Source organism: Rattus norvegicus, chromosome 17 (assembly GCF_021556685.1).
Source record: "Rattus norvegicus strain SHRSP/BbbUtx chromosome 17, alternate assembly SHRSP_T2T, whole genome shotgun sequence".
NCBI lineage: Eukaryota > Metazoa > Chordata > Mammalia > Rodentia > Muridae > Rattus > Rattus norvegicus.
Genome location: NC_141550.1, coordinates 34,518,276 through 34,537,201, shown reverse-complemented (window position 1 = coordinate 34,537,201; position 18,926 = coordinate 34,518,276). Strand labels below are relative to the sequence as shown.

Genomic DNA, 18,926 nt, shown 5'->3' with positions numbered 1-18,926 from the left:
GGAGCATAGGCATGCAGCTGTCGTCATAGGTCAGAGATGTCAGATGTCCCTGGAGCAGGAGTTATAGGTGGCTGTGAGCCACCTGACCTGGGTGCTGAGGGACAGCCTCAGGTCCTCTGTAAGAGCACTGTGCATTCTTAACCACTGGCCATCTCTTTACCTGCTCTGCACCTTGGTGTTTTTTTTTTTTTTAATTATTTTAACCATGTTGTGGGTGTTTTGCTTGCATGTATGTCTGAGTACTGTGTGCCCGTAGTGCCCACACAGGTTAGAAGAGGGTGTGGGGGCCCCTGAAACTAGTTACAGAAAGTTATGAGTCTCCGTGGGTGCTAGGAATCAAACCCAGGTCTCCTCTGCAAGAGTAACAAGTTTTCTTTCTTAACTGCTCAACTCTCTCTCCAGCCCTGCTACATTGTTGTTAACAATTTAAGATAATTTAAACATAAAAGGAAGTCCCAAAGTCTACCACTTCAGAGCATTTACAGGAGAACCAATGTCGCCATTGCTGCGGCTGGTGTCCCTATGTAATATGCTTATGCAGCCAATTCTTTTTTTTTTTTCCTTTTTTTCAGAGCTGGGGACCGAACCCAGGGCCTTGCGCTTGCTAGGCGAGCGCTCTACCACTGAGCTACATCCCCAACTCCAGCAGCCAATTCTTAAATTTAGCCAATTTTGTTATCCTGTGCTGCAATCTTCTGGGGGTGCAATATTCCCCTCTCTTCCCTTCCCTCTACAAACACACTATACCCTTGGATAAACAGGCCATTTTTGCGCACCACGGTTATTGAAATTTTGTTCATGTCCAAGTCAAATACAACAGTTTGTGTTTTCTTTCTGTTAACTATTGTTGGCATAGATCTCCTGGTTCTTTAGCCTCTGCCTGATAAATCGCCCATGCTCCTGAAGTCAAGCCCAGGTGAACTCAGCCGCTCATAGGTTGGACGTGGGTGGAACCATTTCTTTAACCTGTTGTTGCCCTATCTGAGATGAATGGATGCTTCCAACTTGCCAGGAAAAAAAAGCTCCCGTAAGATTGTGTCCAGTTCTTTCTTGCCTTTACTATACCCTCCATCTTAGATAGTCTACCAAATTCCCACCCCCACCCCATATTCTGCCTACATTTCCCAATCTGCTGCCTAGACCTTGGGCTGCTTCCCAGTCCCCAACATGGCTACTGTTTTGCCATCTTCCTTCACTGTCCACAGTGCTGAAGCCTCTGGTAGACATTATTTATCTGCCTACTGTTGGAACCTGGCCCCGTGTTAAGAAAATGCTCTTATCAGTGTGTGTGAGTAGTTCCATTTGCTACGGAAGCTGAAACAGCCACTTCTCTGTACTCGTTTCTCTGGAACCTTGGCCAGACCGTACTCAACATCTAACATCTACTACGTGCAGCCTCTCTCTCACAATTCTTTATCTGAATCATGGGGATAATTATATATAATTATAGCTACCTCACTGGATCGAAGCATTGTAAAGCATGAACGAAACAGCACACGTGAAGAACGTGGGACAAGGGTAGTCTTGACCCTACACAGAAGTTTGCATAACCACATTTAGGAGTCACATGAAATAACTGGTAGTTGTCAAAGGTTTTTGAATGTGCAACCATCAAAAGTTAACCCCAAATTAAACACCGCAAAATGACCATAGGTGTCTGGGAGTGTTCACTCATATTTTATCAGACACCTCCACCACAGCCTTGGTTCTGAACACCCAAGATACCGCTTGTACTGCACATGCCATCACACCAGAAAAACACCAATGAACACACCCCAGGAAACAGTACAAATCTGAGATTACGTAGCTCACAAACCACTGTGTTTGCACCATACACACAAAGCTTTCTGCTGACAGAAACACCGTGGCTTAATTACGGAAAACAAAGACTTTTTAGTATATTCCTATCATTGTTCCCCAGCATAGGAAAATCAAATTAGTGTATCGTTGGAGTGCGATCCTAAAATTCAAAAAACAAAAACTACTGCTTGAGTTGACTTCAGTTTCATTAAAAACCTGAGAACAAGACAGGATTTCCAATCATTTCTGAAATAGCCCCAATCATATTTCTGCCATCTAGTTATGCATTTATGTGACTGGTGTTCTCACTCTCGAAGATTATAAAGTAAAAATATCAATTTACTGTGAAAAAGGTTGAATTTCCTTTAGCTTCTGTGGTATTCTGCCAAGATTAAACTCCTCACCCCCTGAATCTGAATATTGGGGGACTGAACCCAGAACCAGAGCAGGCCAGGCACGTGTTCTACTGTTGAGGTATAATTTTCCCAGCTCAAGATTTCATTGTTCATATTAAAATAAAAAGCACATCTTGCTTTATTAGTATGCAAATTTGCCTTTGTCCTTAATAAGTGGTAAAATTGCGTGTTACACAAAAATGGCTTGAAGCAATTCTTAAATAATTTATTATCAGTAAATGATTAGTTTGTATACCTATTATATATACTCATGTACCTGGGGTCATATAAAAATTTCTTCATCAAAAAGGGCTACAAGTTGGACAACTATAAGCCCCTGACCTAGGTGGAGGCAAAGCACAGACCCACCCTGGACTTGAACCCTAGGAAACATCAGGTGATGATGATAGTCCTGGTGGTGGCACCAATAGCAGGAGGTTGTACATAGCACCATGACGATCGCTAGAGGCCCAGGAGGCCTCAGAGGAAGTCCAACTGCTGGTCCCTTATGGGGTCTCCCATCTTAGCTATGGATCTAGCTGTCTAGGTTTTCTTGCCCCTACTTGTTCCCTAAGACTGGTTTTATCTTCCCAACCACCCTGTGAGCTATCCAATATCCTTTCAATACGTTCCTCTTGTGGTTCAATAAACCCAAACTAGTTCTGCTTACAACCGAGTCGGCACCCTTGTAGATTATTAATCTACTGGTTTCCTGGAACACATCAAAACAGTGTATGGAACATTAAATTGTATTTCTTGGAGGGATAAAACCATGTATTTTACCCTGGTACTTGACAGTCTAAGGAAGAATTCAAAACTGAACATCAGTGGTTCTCAAAGCCCCAAAGGCTTGTTTCCACATCCACTATCAGTGCTGAGAAACCTACGGCCAATCTGAGCCTCATTCTTTTGGATTTTGCTATTACTTAACTCTAAATCTTAAAGATTTATTTTTACGTAGATAGATGTTTTTTCTGAATGTTGTATGTGCACCATGCACGTACTGGTCTTGGAGGCCAGAAGAGGAATTGATTCCTCTAGAACTCTAATTACAAATGGCTATGAGCTGCCATGTTGGTTCTGGGAACCCAGGTCCTCTGCAAGAGCAGCAAATGCTCTTCAACTGCTGAACCATCTTTCCAGCTACAAACTTTTGGGTTTTTGTTGTTTCTTTGTATATGCACAGGCACACATGTGGAAGTCAGAAGAAAACTTGCCGGAGTCAGTTTTCTCCTTCCACTATGTGAGTCCTGGCAACAAATTCAGGACATCGGGCTTGGTGGCTAGTGTCCTTAAACACTGAGCCATCTGCCCAGCTCCATTTATGTAATTTCTATGTGTGTGCACACCCATGTATATGCATGTGTGTGCATTGCAAATGTGCAGTACCTACAAATCTGAGAAGGGTGAGATCTCCAGAAAGTGGAGTGGCTTCAAGGAATTGTGAGCTACCCTATGTGTGCTGGGAACCAAACCCAGTGCTCCACAAGATTAGCAAGCACTCTTAACCATTAAACCATTTCTCCAGCCCCACTATTAGATCTTGTTTTTGTTTTATGACTAAATTATCTGCTATGGTGACATTCAAACCTAAAATAAAATAAATTGAAATGTTTTGAGCCTACTGGTCTCCACTGGAGCTCCACTGACTCTTGGTTTTATTACTTGTGTGTGGTACTTGTGTTCACAGTTTCTTCCTCTGTTCTACTTGGTTGTCAATGGTATCTATTCCTGGCATTCCAGAAGTCTGCTGAATTGTCTTTCCCATCAAGGTCGTCTCTCATCATTTATGTATTTGGGGAGGCAGACCTCCATGTATAGCCCAGACTGTATGAAGGTCAGTATTCCCAAAGCAGGAGTGAACCTCTGTATTTATGTCTCATTGGGCATGGTGGGACAAGCTTGTAACCCCAACACAGGGGAAGAAGAGGCAGAGGCAGGGGACTGGCTAAGTTCAAGGCAAGCCCTGAGTCTATGGAGAATTCTAGGTCAGCTGGGGCCACAGAAAGGCACAGTCTCAATATTTACTCAATACAAATAATTCACATTCATTAAGTACTCCAGACAGGCTTGTTAGCAGATGAGCTCACATAACTAACGATCCCTTCTGCAAGCTCTAGTATCTTCTTCAAGTCATTCCCCAAGTACAGGATGTTGGTCCTAAAAGTAAACTAAAATCCTGGCTGGTTTTTATGTTAACTCAACACAAGCTAAAGTCATCTGAGAATAAAGACCCTCAATTGAGAAAATATCTCTACAAGATCTGGTAGTAGGCAAGCCTGTGGGGCATTCTCTTAATTAATGGTTGATAGGGTGGTTGGGAGGGGTGTGGACTGTGCTGGTCCATGGTGGGTATGGTCATCCCTAGGCTGGTGGTCCTGGGTTCTATTAGAAAGCAGGCTGAGCAAGCCAAGAGACACAGAGACGCAATCCAGTGAGCAGCCTCCCTCCATGGCCTCTGGATAGTTCCTGCCTCTAGACTCCCGCCCTGACTTCCTTCCATGAACAGTGATGTACAAACTTCATAAGCAAAATAAACTCTTTAACCCCAACTTGTTTTTCATCATGGTGCTTCACCGCAATAGAAATCCTAAGAAAAGGGTCCTCAACATGTAATTCCAGCCCTGAGGCAGGAAGATCTTGAGTTCAAGGCCAGCCTGGGCCACACAAGAACTTGTCTTAAAAACAAACAACAGGGTCTGGAGCCATGTTCCAGCAGTGAAGAATGCTTACGAAGAGAACCAGGGTTCAGTTCCCAACACCAACATGGCAGTTCACAACTGCCTATGACTCCAGAGGGTCCAACACCATCTTCCGACCTCTCAAACACTCTCATAAGTAAACATTAACAACTACAAAATCAAGGCCAACCCAGGTTAATCCTGTATCTGTATCAACTGGAGTAGAAGGTAAGGAGAAAGACCCAATGAATAAATCAACTAAGCCTAATGTAACTTACATAAAAGGGCAGATGCGCAAAATTTATAAGAAGTTGTAGATAATTTGCTGCCATGAGTAACCTGTGTCTGTGAGAGCAGCAGTCCCGTGGCAGGGCGGTCTGCATGGAAATGCTGGACACTCACAACTGAAGCGTCGCTCTTCTGCTCCAAGTCCAAAGACGACGGCTGTTTCTGGACACGGGGAAGCACAAAGTAACCTAAGAGAGGGTTTTAAATGCACTCTACTGATTTGTGATGTGTTGTTTCCTTAAAACTGCTAACCTTAACTGTATAAACACTGCCCATACTAGGGAACACATCCTCTTTGGACACCCAAATTTCTATTTTTAAGTCTGGCAAAAGATATGTAAAATATATTCGGTGGTGAGTGGTGATGAAGTTTAGGCTAATCCTGCTGTGTGTATTTTTCACAGCAAGTGTTCTGGAATCTTCTACCCGAGTACAGTTTATTCTACTTTTTCTTCTAAGTCTTAACTTTTGGCCTTGTGATTTTTACTTCTTGCTTCGACAACAGTGAAATAGAACAGGAATTCAAAAGCATGTTCTGCAAAGGGCAGAGGAGTATGTTAGGCTCTGGCATAGACACAGAGAGGATATCAAAAAAGGGACTGGGCTGTGTTTCCATAAAACTTTATTTATAAAAGAGGCCAGGGGCCATATTTTGGACCACAGCCAGTTCTAGGGCTACGGGGATAAATTCCTTTTGTAACTTAGTATGTTCTTTCAAAATCTTTGTGTGTGTATACAAGGCTATGTGTTCATTTAGGATGAATACCACCATGAATGTCATACTTCGTGTATGAAGGTCATAGGACAACCTTGGGTATTAGTCTTAGCCTTTCACCTCGAATCAGGTCTCTTATTTCCGACTGCATATACCAGGCTAGCTGGCCCATGAGACCCTGGAGGGGTCTTCCTCCCATCTTGCTTTATAAATACTGGGATTACAGATATGCATGACCACTCTGACTGACTTTACATGGGTCATTTGAACTCAGGTCCCCACATTTGTGGAACAGGCGCTTTGCCCACTGAGTCATCTCTCTGAGCTTTTATTGTTTTGTTTTCAACACCGGGCTTTACTATGTAGCTCTGGCTTGCTAAACATTATGCAGACCAGGCTGGTTTCAAACCCACAGAGATCTGCCTGCCTTTGCCTCTTAAGTGCTGAAATTAAGGGTGTGCACTAGCACACCCAGCAGTCATTTGCGTTTTTATTAATGGACTCTATATTGCTCATCCAATCATCGTTTTGGGGAATGGGATACCTCAGCCATGCTTTAGTCTATTGGCCGAGGACTAAAAAGTGATGCTAAGCTGTCCCACTGATTTGCACAACATAACCCCACAGCCGGAAAAACTAGAGAATGCCTTTTTATGTTTCCAGCCGTTCAAGGACAGTTTATAGGCAGATGAAAACCCATACACAGTTTCTTACTTGGGGGCTGACATATAATTTAGGGAGCAGCTGAGGCTAGAGGATCATGGGAAGAGCATGTGTATGAGGATGATCAGAATAAAGAGTGAAACTTTCAACAGTAAGGAAGGCAGGCAAAGAACAGGAAGCTATGTTGGTCTTGCACTATGCCATGGACATCCAACACCTAGACAAACGACAGATGGCTCTGCTCACTCTACTTGCAATCCATATAAACTCAAGCCTTCTGCATATGGAGGTTGGAAATCCCCAGACTGCAGAAGCCCAGGTGGATATGGTAATGTTCTTGAGCTAAGAGGGTGGAGCTGAAGGATGGGTGAGGGATGTCAAAGCAGCAGAACCTGGACAGAGTACCAGAGGATAGTAGGGGGAGGGAGAAAGTGAGCAGGAGCGCCCAACCCCGCTGGAGACTTACAGAAAATGGCTCCTCATATTCAATGGAGTAGAGCTAGGCCCAGAGAATGTACAAGAAAATGAAGATGCAAATAAACCCAAGTCCTAGAGGAAAAAACCAACATGCACAGTGGTGGGAACTCCTGGGGGTCAGAACCTGTGTGTTCCTACCAGGCCTAAAAAATGCCCCATACATCACAGGTGCAGGGTAGAGGACTGAGGTCCGTATTGTCACCTCTTTCAAGGGTAAAAGCAGTCCCAAAAAATAATACTCTGTTCACACGGAACGAAGCAAGACCTCAAAGATGAAACTAGTGGCCTCAGTTCTGGAAGATAAAGAACATTTACAAAACCACAAAAACATCTTGTACCCAACAATGCCTAGTTTCCAGTAAAAAATTACTAGCTCATTGTAAAGTTGCTTGCTGCCAAGCCTGATGGCCTGAGTTGACCCCAGAACGTACACAGTAGTGGACAGAGAGAAGCAACTCTTCAAAGATGTCCTCTAACCTCTATGTGTATGTTGACAATAAACAAACAAATAAAAATAAAAACTTAAAAATAAGAGACGTAGTACAACCACATTGCTTAAAATTGGTGATAAAGAGAAAATACAATTCTTTAAAGAGAAAAAGAACAAAAAGGTAGAACAGTTCTCATTTCTAACAATGCATCCAAAAAACAGAAGAGCAGCTTGGAAATATTCAGGGTACATACTGGCAAACTTGACTTTTATACCTAGCAAAAATACACTTCACAGTTCAGAGAGAAAAGACTTTCTTAGAAGTAAAAGCTAAGGGGGCTGGGGATTTAGCTCAGTGGTAGAGCGCTTACCTAGGAAGCGCAAGGCCCTGGGTTCGGTCCCCAGCTCCGGAAAAAAAAAAAAAAAAGAAGTAAAAGCTAAAAGAAGACTGAGAATATAGCCTAGTGTAGAGTTTGAGCAAATGCCTGCTTTGATCCCCAACAGTGCCTGCAGAAAGATTCTTCAGCAGCAAAACCACAGCAGAAATGGTAAAGCCCTTGGAGGAGGAAGAAGAGGAGGAAGAGGAAGAGGAGTGGAAGCCTGCATAGGTAGAAAGAACATTAGCAGTGTGACCAGATGGGTACACAGATGACTTCTCCCCCTTGATTTTACATCTACTCAAAAGACAACAAGCAGGGATAGGAAGATGACTGAGGGGTTAAGAACACTTGTTCTTCCAGGAGACCCAAGTTTGATTTCCAAACACACACCGTACAGTTCACAAGTTTCTAACTCTTGCTTCAGGTGGTCTGACACCTCTGGTTTTCTCTGGCTAATGCACTCACGTGTACATACTCACATAAAGGCACACACACTTACATATAATTAAAAATAAAAATACATTTAAAAGGGGCTGGGGATTTAGCTCAGTGGTAGAGCGCTTACCTAGGAAGCGCAAGGCCCTGGGTTCGGTCCCCAGCTCCAAAAAAAAAAAAAAAAAAAAAAAAAAAAAAAAAAAAAATTAAAAAAGAACTATTTACAATACAGCAAATATGTACTATTTTATGTGAAAAAACATGTCATACAGAAAGTTCTAACATGCTGGCCCACTGTGTGTGTGTGTGCGCGTGCAGATGTAAGCCAGAGGTCAACTTTGGGTGTCAGTCCTCAGGAGCCATCTATGTTGGTAATAGGACAAATTCAGAGCAGCCTCTTCACCCAATGATGGCAAAGCTTTTCCACAATGTACTTCCTCATCAATTAAACTTCTTCAGATACATCCTGCAGGCTGAAGAAGTGACGCCTCAGGAAGGTTATAATACTGTACTTGGTGCTCTTTTAGAGGACTCAGGTTCAATTCCCAATAACCCTGTGGAGACTCACAACCATCTCCAGTTCCAGCGGTTCCAACACCTTCTTCTGACCTCCTCAGACACCAGGAACACATGTGGTGCACATATATATTCACAGGCAAAATATTCATACACATAGAACAATTTAAAAAAAATAATAAAAAAAGATAAGCCCAGTGATTTCCTTCCCCTTGATGTTCATTTCGTTGAAGTGCCCTCTAGCTATCTTACTAAAGAACAAGTAACTATGGAAAATCTTGCAGAGACCCAATTTCATATGCCCCCCACTCCCCAGCACAACACACTCAATAAGGCAAACACAGGGTTAGGCAACTTTAAATTTAATTTTATTTCATTGTATGAGACAGGGTCTCATTATGTACCCTATAGAGCCTGCATCTTGCTATTCAAACCAGGCTGTCTTGAAACTCACAGAGATCCACCTGCCTCAGTATCCAAAGTGCTGGGATAAAAGGCACGCACCACCCCAGGCTGAATGACTTTTGAAGTCATTAAATCACATTCAATGCCCCAAAAGAAGGGCTTATTACTGAAGGTCCTTCGGAATAGAGCACTCAGTCTTCCCAGTTATTGCCAGGGAAGCACCAGGGTTACAGAACGTCATCCTGCACACATACAACAGGTCACCTCGTAAAGGACAAAACAGAACGGCCGGGAAGCAATCCGTTAACCCACACTAAGACACCTCCTCTAGGATCATAACTGGCCTTTTCTGTAAGCAACCAAGACAAGGGATCTCTAGGACCTTCTAGGAAGGCCCACCAGAAGATTTTCCACACTGAGGGAAGTACAGTAGTTTGAAGAGGACCCAGGCTGGAGAGGGCCAGTGTCACTCACCCATGCCTTGGCACCTCAGTTGGGGGAAACAAGCATGGATCCCTACAGCACAAGGCAGCTCCTTCACTCTCACTCGGCAGTTAGCGTTACAGTGATGCTGTCTGAACAAGGTTTTAACTCCCCATTACAACTAATGTGGGCAAATGTTTGAGAGGCTGTGGTTGGAAAGTCTCTTACTTAACCCTCGAAAATGCAGAACAAGGCCCTGTTAGCTTTTTTCTACTCTATAAGGAAGGAACCATTACCTTTGAGGTTCAGAGGGGAAGAAAATCAAACAGAACAGCCTCTGGCAGGGACTCCTAATGAATACATGGGAAATCGTGCTCATTTTCCAGATGCACGTAAAAGGATCTGGAAAACACTAGGGAAAAAGGTGGCAAGAAATGTGGGGTGGAGAAGAGGAGAGCTGCAGCTCTGTAAATATACAAGGCCGGTAATTCTGAAGTCACTAAACTCCGGGAAATAAGTGTTCTTTATTAAAACGAGCGTGGAAAAATGTTAGTGCATTGTATAGGGAATGACGACACCCAGATAACGTTTAGTAAGATAAAACCAGTGACAGAGTCATCAGGAGCCCGCGATTTCCTCAGTAGCTCGTTATCGCGGGAGCCAACGATTTATGAGAACAGGAATCTAGCTGATGTCAAGCATAAAGTCATCTGCAGACCACACTGGCACCTACAACTAGGTGTCCAATTTGAGATCCTGTCTCCTTTGAGTTTATTTTCCGACCCATTTACCTTTTAACTACTTCTAGCTTATGTACCTCATAGTAATTCTGACCATTAGATGCTACTTCATAGGTATGTACGAGTTAGGAGACCAAGCAGAGAAGTAAGAAAACAGTTCGAAGCTTCTAATTTTACACACACAAAGTGTGTGTGTGTGCGCGCGTGCGTGCGTGTGTGTGTGTGTGTGTGTGTGTGTGTGTAGGTCAGAGGACAACTTGTAGGAGTCCATTCTCTTTCCACCATGTGGATTCTGGAGAGTGAATCAGGTCATTCACCGGGCATAAAGACGGTCCACCTTCCTGGCCCCAGCCTTGACTAAGAACACACAGCACACACTTTGTACTGTGCATGCTGTCACACTATGGAACACAAGTGCACCTTGTCTGCAACACGCTGGCTCAGAGTTAAGATTATTATGTGTCATAAAATGCAATATATTTTACTGTCTGCACAATGCGTTGGGCCTACAGAAGCATGGTAGTTTGTTTAATTATTCTTTTATTCTTTCCCTACTATCATTCCTCTCAGGAATTATGAGAGCATCTGCGTAAATACCAAATTGGTGTATCTTTGAATTGCACGGTATTAGACAGACATATCCATCTCATCAGTGTGCAAGTTTGCTTTTATCTTTACTACATGGGAAATTACATGTGTACCAGGGAACTGCTTAAAACACAGGCTTCATAATCAGTGAGGGAAAGGGTTAGGACATTCCATGCTGTTTGAACACAAGTCTGGGAACATAGTCTCTCTAGACTACATTATGTCCAAGAGGACGGGGAGAAACCACACATCTTGGAAGGCTATCTGTGTCACATCCTCCCATGACGTCCCCTCCTCCTCCGAGAGGCGGGGAAAGCTCACCTGTGACCACCTTAATTCACAGGCCTTAAATGCATTGCTCTCCTCGATGACTGACCCCAAGTGAACACCACAGAACCCCAAGAACACACGTGAAGATTCCTACCAGCAGAGTTAGCTTTTTAGTAATGTTATCATTATTAACGCAAAATATCCACCTGGCTAAGAAGCAACACATGCACACAGGGTAAACAAAAACTCAGGATTTCTATAAGCAGTCAAAGCTCATGGGTCTGAGAATATTATTTATACATCCAAAGCACACAGTTCCCCAAAGCCCAAGAGTCTTAGAGATATGGTTTGAACCTATAGGTCTGTGGTCTGTTTTTTCTATTAACAGACTAACACTAACCTCCCCCTCCCAATGTACTTCTACTCACACCTTTTATTGGCCACTAATGTGCATAGAGGCTGTCATTCCATACAAAAGAAGAAGGAGTTAAACAAAGGATTACTTGACTTACATGCTCTTTACATCACCATTGTCAGCCGTTTACATCGGTGAATAAAGACGCGTTAAAAAGACATGACCTCAGTTGCACCAGCATACAGCTGTCTTTGCAAGTCAGCAAAATATAACTTATTATTTAACCTGGGAGCCTGGCTAGTAGGCAAGAGACCTTAGCCAAGCTGTGGATCCAGTGAGTCTGAGTGGTAGAAAGTGAAGAGGAGAAAATGTCCTCGGAATGTCCTTCAGTGTCAGAAGCCTCACACGGTGAAGTTCAAAAGCTTGGTGTCTTTCATAGACACGCACACGTGTTGAGGGCCAGGGGTGGACATCAGTTTTCTTGTCAACTGCTTTTCCACCTTACTGCTCGATAAAGGGTCTCTCACTGTACCTGGTGTCTGCACATTTCTTACAGTGGCTTGGCTGCATCGGGAGTTGCTCTATCTCCCCCTCCCCAGGGCTGGGATTACATTCTGGGTATGACCATATAGCATTCCCGTTAATGCCACTGGAGCACCTGTGCCCCGGGCCTGAACGCCCTCTGTGATGAGCAGTGGTGTTCTTGTCTTTTTCTTTTTCTTTTCTTTCTTTTTTTTTTTTCGGAGCTGAGGACCGAACCCAGGGCCTTGCGCTTGCTAGGCAAGCGCTCTACCACTGAGCTAAATCCCCAGCCCCGAGCAGTGGTGTTCTTAATCTGCATCTTCCCTTCCTTGTGGAAAACTTTGAAAGAGTCTGTACGGGGAAATTTTCGCAGGAGAGCCAGTAAATAAGGCCACGGACTTCCTAAGGATTCTCAACTGTTGGCTGTGTTAACAGGAAAAGATCTGGAAAGGACTGTTGCTCTCAAAGACAGCACAATCCCGTAGAGGTCAAAGTCTCCAGAAGGGGTTTGAATTAATCCGCTAATGCTATCAAAACAGAGCCAAATAGGAAAGTCCAGCCCTGACCTCCCTGGCACAGGTGGCCTCTGGCATTTTATTACCTTTGCTGGCAGCCAGCAAAATCAATGGGTAAGACCATTACAAAGACATTCAGGAGGAAACAGACACACTGCAGGCTGAGGTCTTCTCAGATGGGAAAGCCATCCCAGGAACCAAGTTCCATGTGCGTTCCTAAGTAATCGACCAACTTCTTGTTCTAACTATACTCACCCTAAGGAACCCGTTCTTTGTATTACATTTGTTTGCTTGTCTATTGGGTGTATGCACACTTGTAAGACACTTATTTATTTGTTTGTCTATCGGGTGTGCACACACTTGCAAACATATACCATGGTGTCCATGTGCAGGTCAGAGGACAACCTGTAGGAGTCAATTCTCTCCTTCCACCCCGGGAGTCCTGACAAACTCAGTTCCTCAACCTTGGGAGCAAGTGCCTTTATCCACTGGCTCAACCATCTTGCCAGGCCAAGATCTCTCTCTCTCGTGTGTGTGATCTTTGGTCCCTGTGATAAGAGACTCCATGACTTTAAAGGCTCAGGTCTCAAACGTGCACACACAGTGGAAATGTCTGGGGGAACTTTAGGAAAACCATCTCCCAGGTCTCACTCTTGAGACATGAACTCGTTTACACAGATGTGGGTTAGGTAGTGCTAAGACTTCTCAGAGGGATTTAGGGGATTCTGTCCTGCAAAGCTGCCCTAAGTTTAACAGTAGGTGCAGTGAAGTTTAGAAATTACTGTTGTGTAGGCGAACTCCACTTTCCCTGGCCCACAGCCACCACAGGTAAATATGTATTCCATTCTGGTGTCAAATTATTTTTAAAGGCAGAGGGGAGAGAGGGATGAGGAGGAACAATGGTGCTTTTGTTGGGGGTAAACAAGTTTCCAGTGCCACAAAACTTCCTAGCATATTCTGGAAACCCGTTCTTCTGGTTTTTAATTATATGACATTGGGAAGCACTAGCCTAGTCGGCAGGATTCTGGATGCAACAGAGTCTGAAGCAGCAGTGACTCTGTGAGCTCTGGAAAATTCCTGAAGAAATTTCCCACTCCTAAGAACACCAGGGTCAAATAACAGATATCACCACTTCCTAAGTCCTTACACTGCTACATGCCAAGAAGGGCCAATCCCACTCACTCACATGGTAGCATCGCAAGACTGTGATCTGCTGTTACAAAATTAAATACAACTTCTAAGGCCGCCACAGGACTCACACCGGAGCATGTTCAGATTCCCCTGGAAGGCTGAGTCAGGCTCTTGAGGCCCTGCATGCGGGATCATGGGTGACCGACTCCACACTTGGGTCTACACAGTACCAAGATGTACACTCTCTAGACAGCAGGAAAGCCTAGCACCACTGCTTCCATTCTGCCCCCGCCTTTACATTTTCGAGAGCACAGAGATTTGTCAGAGGTCTTAACCTTTTCTCTTCAGTCACCTAATCCCCAAAAGAAAGACAGTGCCACACCAGAATCAGCTCCTTGGTAGGAATCCACTATGGGGATGACAGCAAGGAACAGATCAACAACTAAACATCAGGCAGCCTGCAGAACTGGAGCTGAGCTGGTGGGCAGGGACCTTTGACCAAGGCTGAATGAATGACCCAGTATTCTTCTTGCCTCTGTTAAACTAAATCCTAAAGTCAGGACAGAGTTGGAGGGGTCTTGGGAGGGGAGCAATGGGTCGCTGCACTCCTTATCTGTTCCTCTTTCCAGTGCAGCCACCCCGAATAATCTCCGCTCGCCACTTTTCTCATTACACATCTTGAACTGGCTGAGCCTTGCTAGAGCAGGGCTTTTTGTTGTTGCTTTTGCTTTGCTTTGTTTTGAGACAGCAGACTCACGTAGCCCAGGCTGGCCCTGAACGTAGCAAGGATGACTTAGAACTCGGGCTGCTCATGCTGCTCCCAAGTGCTGAGATTGCCCGTGTTCACCACCTCCCCTCTGGTGCGTGCAGTGCAGGGGACGGTGCCAGAGCTTCATGGATGATGGGCAAGCGCTTGACCAGCTGAGCGCCATCCCCAGACCCCCGGCACTTGCCATAAAGACTTTGAAACTACGTCAATAGGAGTGGCCGTTTCTGGCAACTTCTAAATGACGCAGATGTTACTTTGAGCATCCTCACATTAAGGCTCACAAAAGGCACAATTCTTAAACAAGAGAAATTTCCTCATGCTGGGGAAATAAAGAATGAAACTGAAACACTTCAAGTAAAAGAAGACATTGTCTTCGGGTATATCTTGGGATTTGTTCCAAAGGCAAAATTTCATTGTCCCCCTAGGTCTGATCACACAGGTGGACTCAGTGTGTTCACTCATTCATGCTCAAGAGTAAACACATTACTCTTGAAGGAGAGAGCGTAGCACTGCCTTAAGCTACAAAAGGACCTAAATGCCCCCATATCCAAACGTGACCCATCATTTCTGATTTTACATGGGCATAGTGTGTACCTTTCATTTTAAAAATCCTTATAATGGAGGCATAGGACATGGGCATCCTCCTCAGAGTACTGGGACACCCATCAAATGGATCATATATTTAAACACAGAAAGAATGATACCAGAGATTCTGCATGAAATGAGAATCAACTCTTGTATGTGTGAGGGGGCAGTGGAAGAGGCTCTCCGTAATCCATAATTTAGGAGCTGAAAAGTTAAGAAGAAATGTGCTCTATAAAAGTAACTTCCGGTCAGGCTGTAATCCCAGCACCAGGAAGGCTGAGGCAGGTGGATCTCTAAATTCAAGGCCAACCTGGTCTACAGCGGGAGTTCCAGGACAGCCATGGCTACACAGAGAAACCCTGTCTTGAAAGGAAAACAAGACAAACAAAAAAGGAGCTTCTAGGGTCCAGCCAGATGGCTCGGCTGGCAAAAGCGTTTGCTATTTAAGCATGAAGATCTGTGGTCCGACTCCCAGTGTAGAAGCTCGACGTGGCAGTGGACATCTGTAGGCCAGCATTGGGGATGCAGAGACAGGTGAATCCGAGGCCTCGGTGAGCATGTGGATTCGTGTACATATATATGTATCACACAGATGCATACAACATCTGTATCTGGCATGCAAAAACCCCTTGAAGATAAAGGAAGTCATCAACTGGGGGTAATTCCTGGAGATCACATCAGAATTAAAGGCAATCTTTATAAAGACCTCACATATCAAAGAGACGAAAAGGAAACAAACCCAAAGAAGAGCAAACCGCGAGCAGGGCGCCTGGCATGAGAGACGGTGGAGGAACACAAACGCAGGATGCTCAACCTCTCTCAAGCTCTAGCTATAAATTCAAACCATATGGATATTGTGCTTTTTTTGCATGAGAATGGCAAGAATCCAGAATGCACAACAACGTACTCTGCTGGTGAAGCTCCCCAAAGCAACTGTTAGTGCAAAATAAATCAGTTCTTGGAAAGGGAAACCAAGCTGGGGCCACAGTGCGAGTCTGTATCTCAGCTACCACAGAGGGCGAGGCCAGGATTGCAAACTCAAGGACCCTGAGCTACAGAGTGAGTTTGACGGCATCACTGGCAACTTACTCACTAGTAAAAGGTAACGGGCACGCAGTTGGTGTGTGTGGTAGAGTGCTTGCCTGGCAGGGGCAAGGACAGGGTCACCATTTATTTGGTAAATCAAAATAAACAATAAATAAGTACCCAGGGACATCAATATCATTAGACATTATCTATGAACGTACGCATCGCCCAAAGTTCCCTACATACAAATCTGCACACGTAGGAAGTAACGTTCATTGATGGGCCTGGAAAACTCAGTTTTGTTCAATGCGCAAGCAAGTGTTAACTCGCCATCTGTTCTAAGACAACAGGGTAACAAGCAAATCACAGAGCTGGTGAGGCAGCAGACGGTTCAGTGGGTAAAGACATCGGAGGTCAACCTCTAGACCCTCACGGCACAAAGAAGAACTGACTCCTCCAACTGTGCTCTGATTTCCACAATGGACACTGTGACCTTGTATGCCCTTGAGAGTCAGTCTCTCTCTCTCTCTCTCTCTCTCTCTCTCTCTCTCTCTCTCTCTCTCTCTCTCTCTCACACACACACACACACACAAACTTAAAAATAGATCTAAAAAAATACCTTTGAGCTGGGCATGATGGCGCACATCTTTATACCCAGCAACAGAGACAGAGGCAGACAGATCTGAGTTCGAAGCCAGCCTGATCTGCAAAGAGTTCTTGACCAGCCAGTGATACACAGCAAAATCCTGTCTCAAAAAATAAATAAATAAACAAACAAATAAATAAATAAAATTAAAAAAATCCAAAAACCCTTGAGTCTCATAAAGAGTGGAAGAACTTATGAACATAGCATTGTTGGCCTGGAAAGGCCATAGAGGGCAGCTGCAACAGGAACACGCTGGACAGCAAGAGCTTCCCAGGGAGGTTTCTGTACAACAGTGACTGCAAAGCGCCAACCATATCAAAACCAGGACAGCTGGGATACCGCTCAACTGACAAATGCTTACTGTTCGAGCATTAGGTGCAGAGTGATTCCAGGACCCACACTGAATTTGCTAGAAATGCAGGGTGTTTACTGGAGAGGCAGAGGATGACAGCTTTCTGTGACTTCCAGGCTAGCCAGGGACACATGGTGAGAGACCTCATCCCAAAAGAAAACAAATCCAAAAACCTAATCATCAACACACACACACACACACACACACACACACACACACACACACACACACACAGTGAGAGAGAGAGAGAGAGAGAGAGAGAGAGAGAGAGAGAGAGAGAGAGCAAATGAGAATGAGAGGGAGAGAGACAGATAGACAGAGACACAGAGAGAGACAAGAGAGAGAGCACCAGAACACGCTGGTGATTTTCTCTTTTAATCCTGGCCTGGGGAGGTGAACACAAAAATTTCTGGGGCTCTATGACCAGCCAACCTCACTTAACAGTGACCTCCAGGGCAATGTAGGAACCTTGTCTAAAAAACACAGGGTGGATGTCTCCCAAGGAAAGACACCAGAGGCCGACCTCTGGCCTACATACACATGTGCACACACTCACACGTACAAAGAGAAATTTTCAGCACACACAGAAGCATCTTTTTTTACAGGTATGTTTTCAGCATAGTCCAAAGTCAAAAAGCAAAACAAAGCGAAACAAAACAACAACAAAAAACTTGGTAGATAGGAACGAAGTCACCAGGCTAAGCCAAAGGTATTACTGACCTCAGAGCTGGCAGGACTCCACAGCAAAGTCCACCCTGCAGACATGGACTTTTGAGAGACACAGCACTAAAGCAGAACTCTGAGATGAAAGCAGCCAGGCTTTTAGCTTTATAGGACCGTTCACTTTCTATAAATTCTCTCTCCCAATTAACAGTGAATTTACATCTCTTTCCAGCCAATGCTTTTAAGTGAGCTCTGATGTCTGCATAGGAGGTCTCTTACTATGAGACACCCCCAACTTTGTTCTAAAAAACAGACAATCAACAGGAACACCTAATTAAAGACTTCAAATACAAAATTCCCCAGAACAGGCAGGAAATCTGACCTGTTCCTCCCCCACCTCTCAAATTTGTCATTTAACTAATTCAAAGTAAAGGTGATATTTTCGGATACAGTATAACAGTCACAGCACCCAAAGTTTCTCAATGTCTCCATGTCTGTCTAGAAATGGCTGCAATCTCCAGGCTCTACATTACTGTTGTTGCCATGTTGGGGGACCATACCCATGGCTCTGTGTCTGCTAAACCAAGCGCTCTACCGCTGAGCTACATCCCTAGCCCTGTAATACCTGTACTCCTTTCTTCCTTGTAATCTTTCTCTTTAGTTTCTCATGTACTGAAACTTCAGTTATGAACCATTCTGCCCTGCTACATACCCTTTAAAAAAGCTCCCCTATAAAATATAAAATAAAAAGTTTCTCTGGTCAGCCTGCTGATGCATGGCGATATAAGATAAAGACAAGTGTTTAACTTTGCCTAGGATATGGCAGAGCACCAGGATAGCATTTCCCAAGCTGTCAGCCCTGCAAGGGGGGGAAAGTCTGCAGGCCTCCACTGACGTTCAGTACTGAGAAACCAGCAGGAGGGTGTACATCAGCTCCCAAGGCAGCATGGCTGCTTGCACAAGCTTGCACTCCTCCAAGAGCAGATCTGCGCTTGTCAGGAGAGGCTTCTAGGCTGTGTGCTGGGAGCACTCAAGATACACTCGAAGTGACAAGGAGCCTATTACGTACTAGCTTTCCCTATCCACTGCTCGGCTCCGCGCATCATCATCTGTAATTCACCTGCAGAAAGAAGGAGGCCACGTGGAACCAGGAAGA

General features: G+C 44.5%; 1 protein-coding gene across 6 annotated transcripts in view; it reads right to left on the bottom strand.

The window, feature by feature from the left end:
- E2f3 (E2F transcription factor 3) overlaps positions 1 to 18,926 on the bottom strand; it is a 77,236-nt gene that overhangs the window by 18,732 nt on the left and 39,578 nt on the right.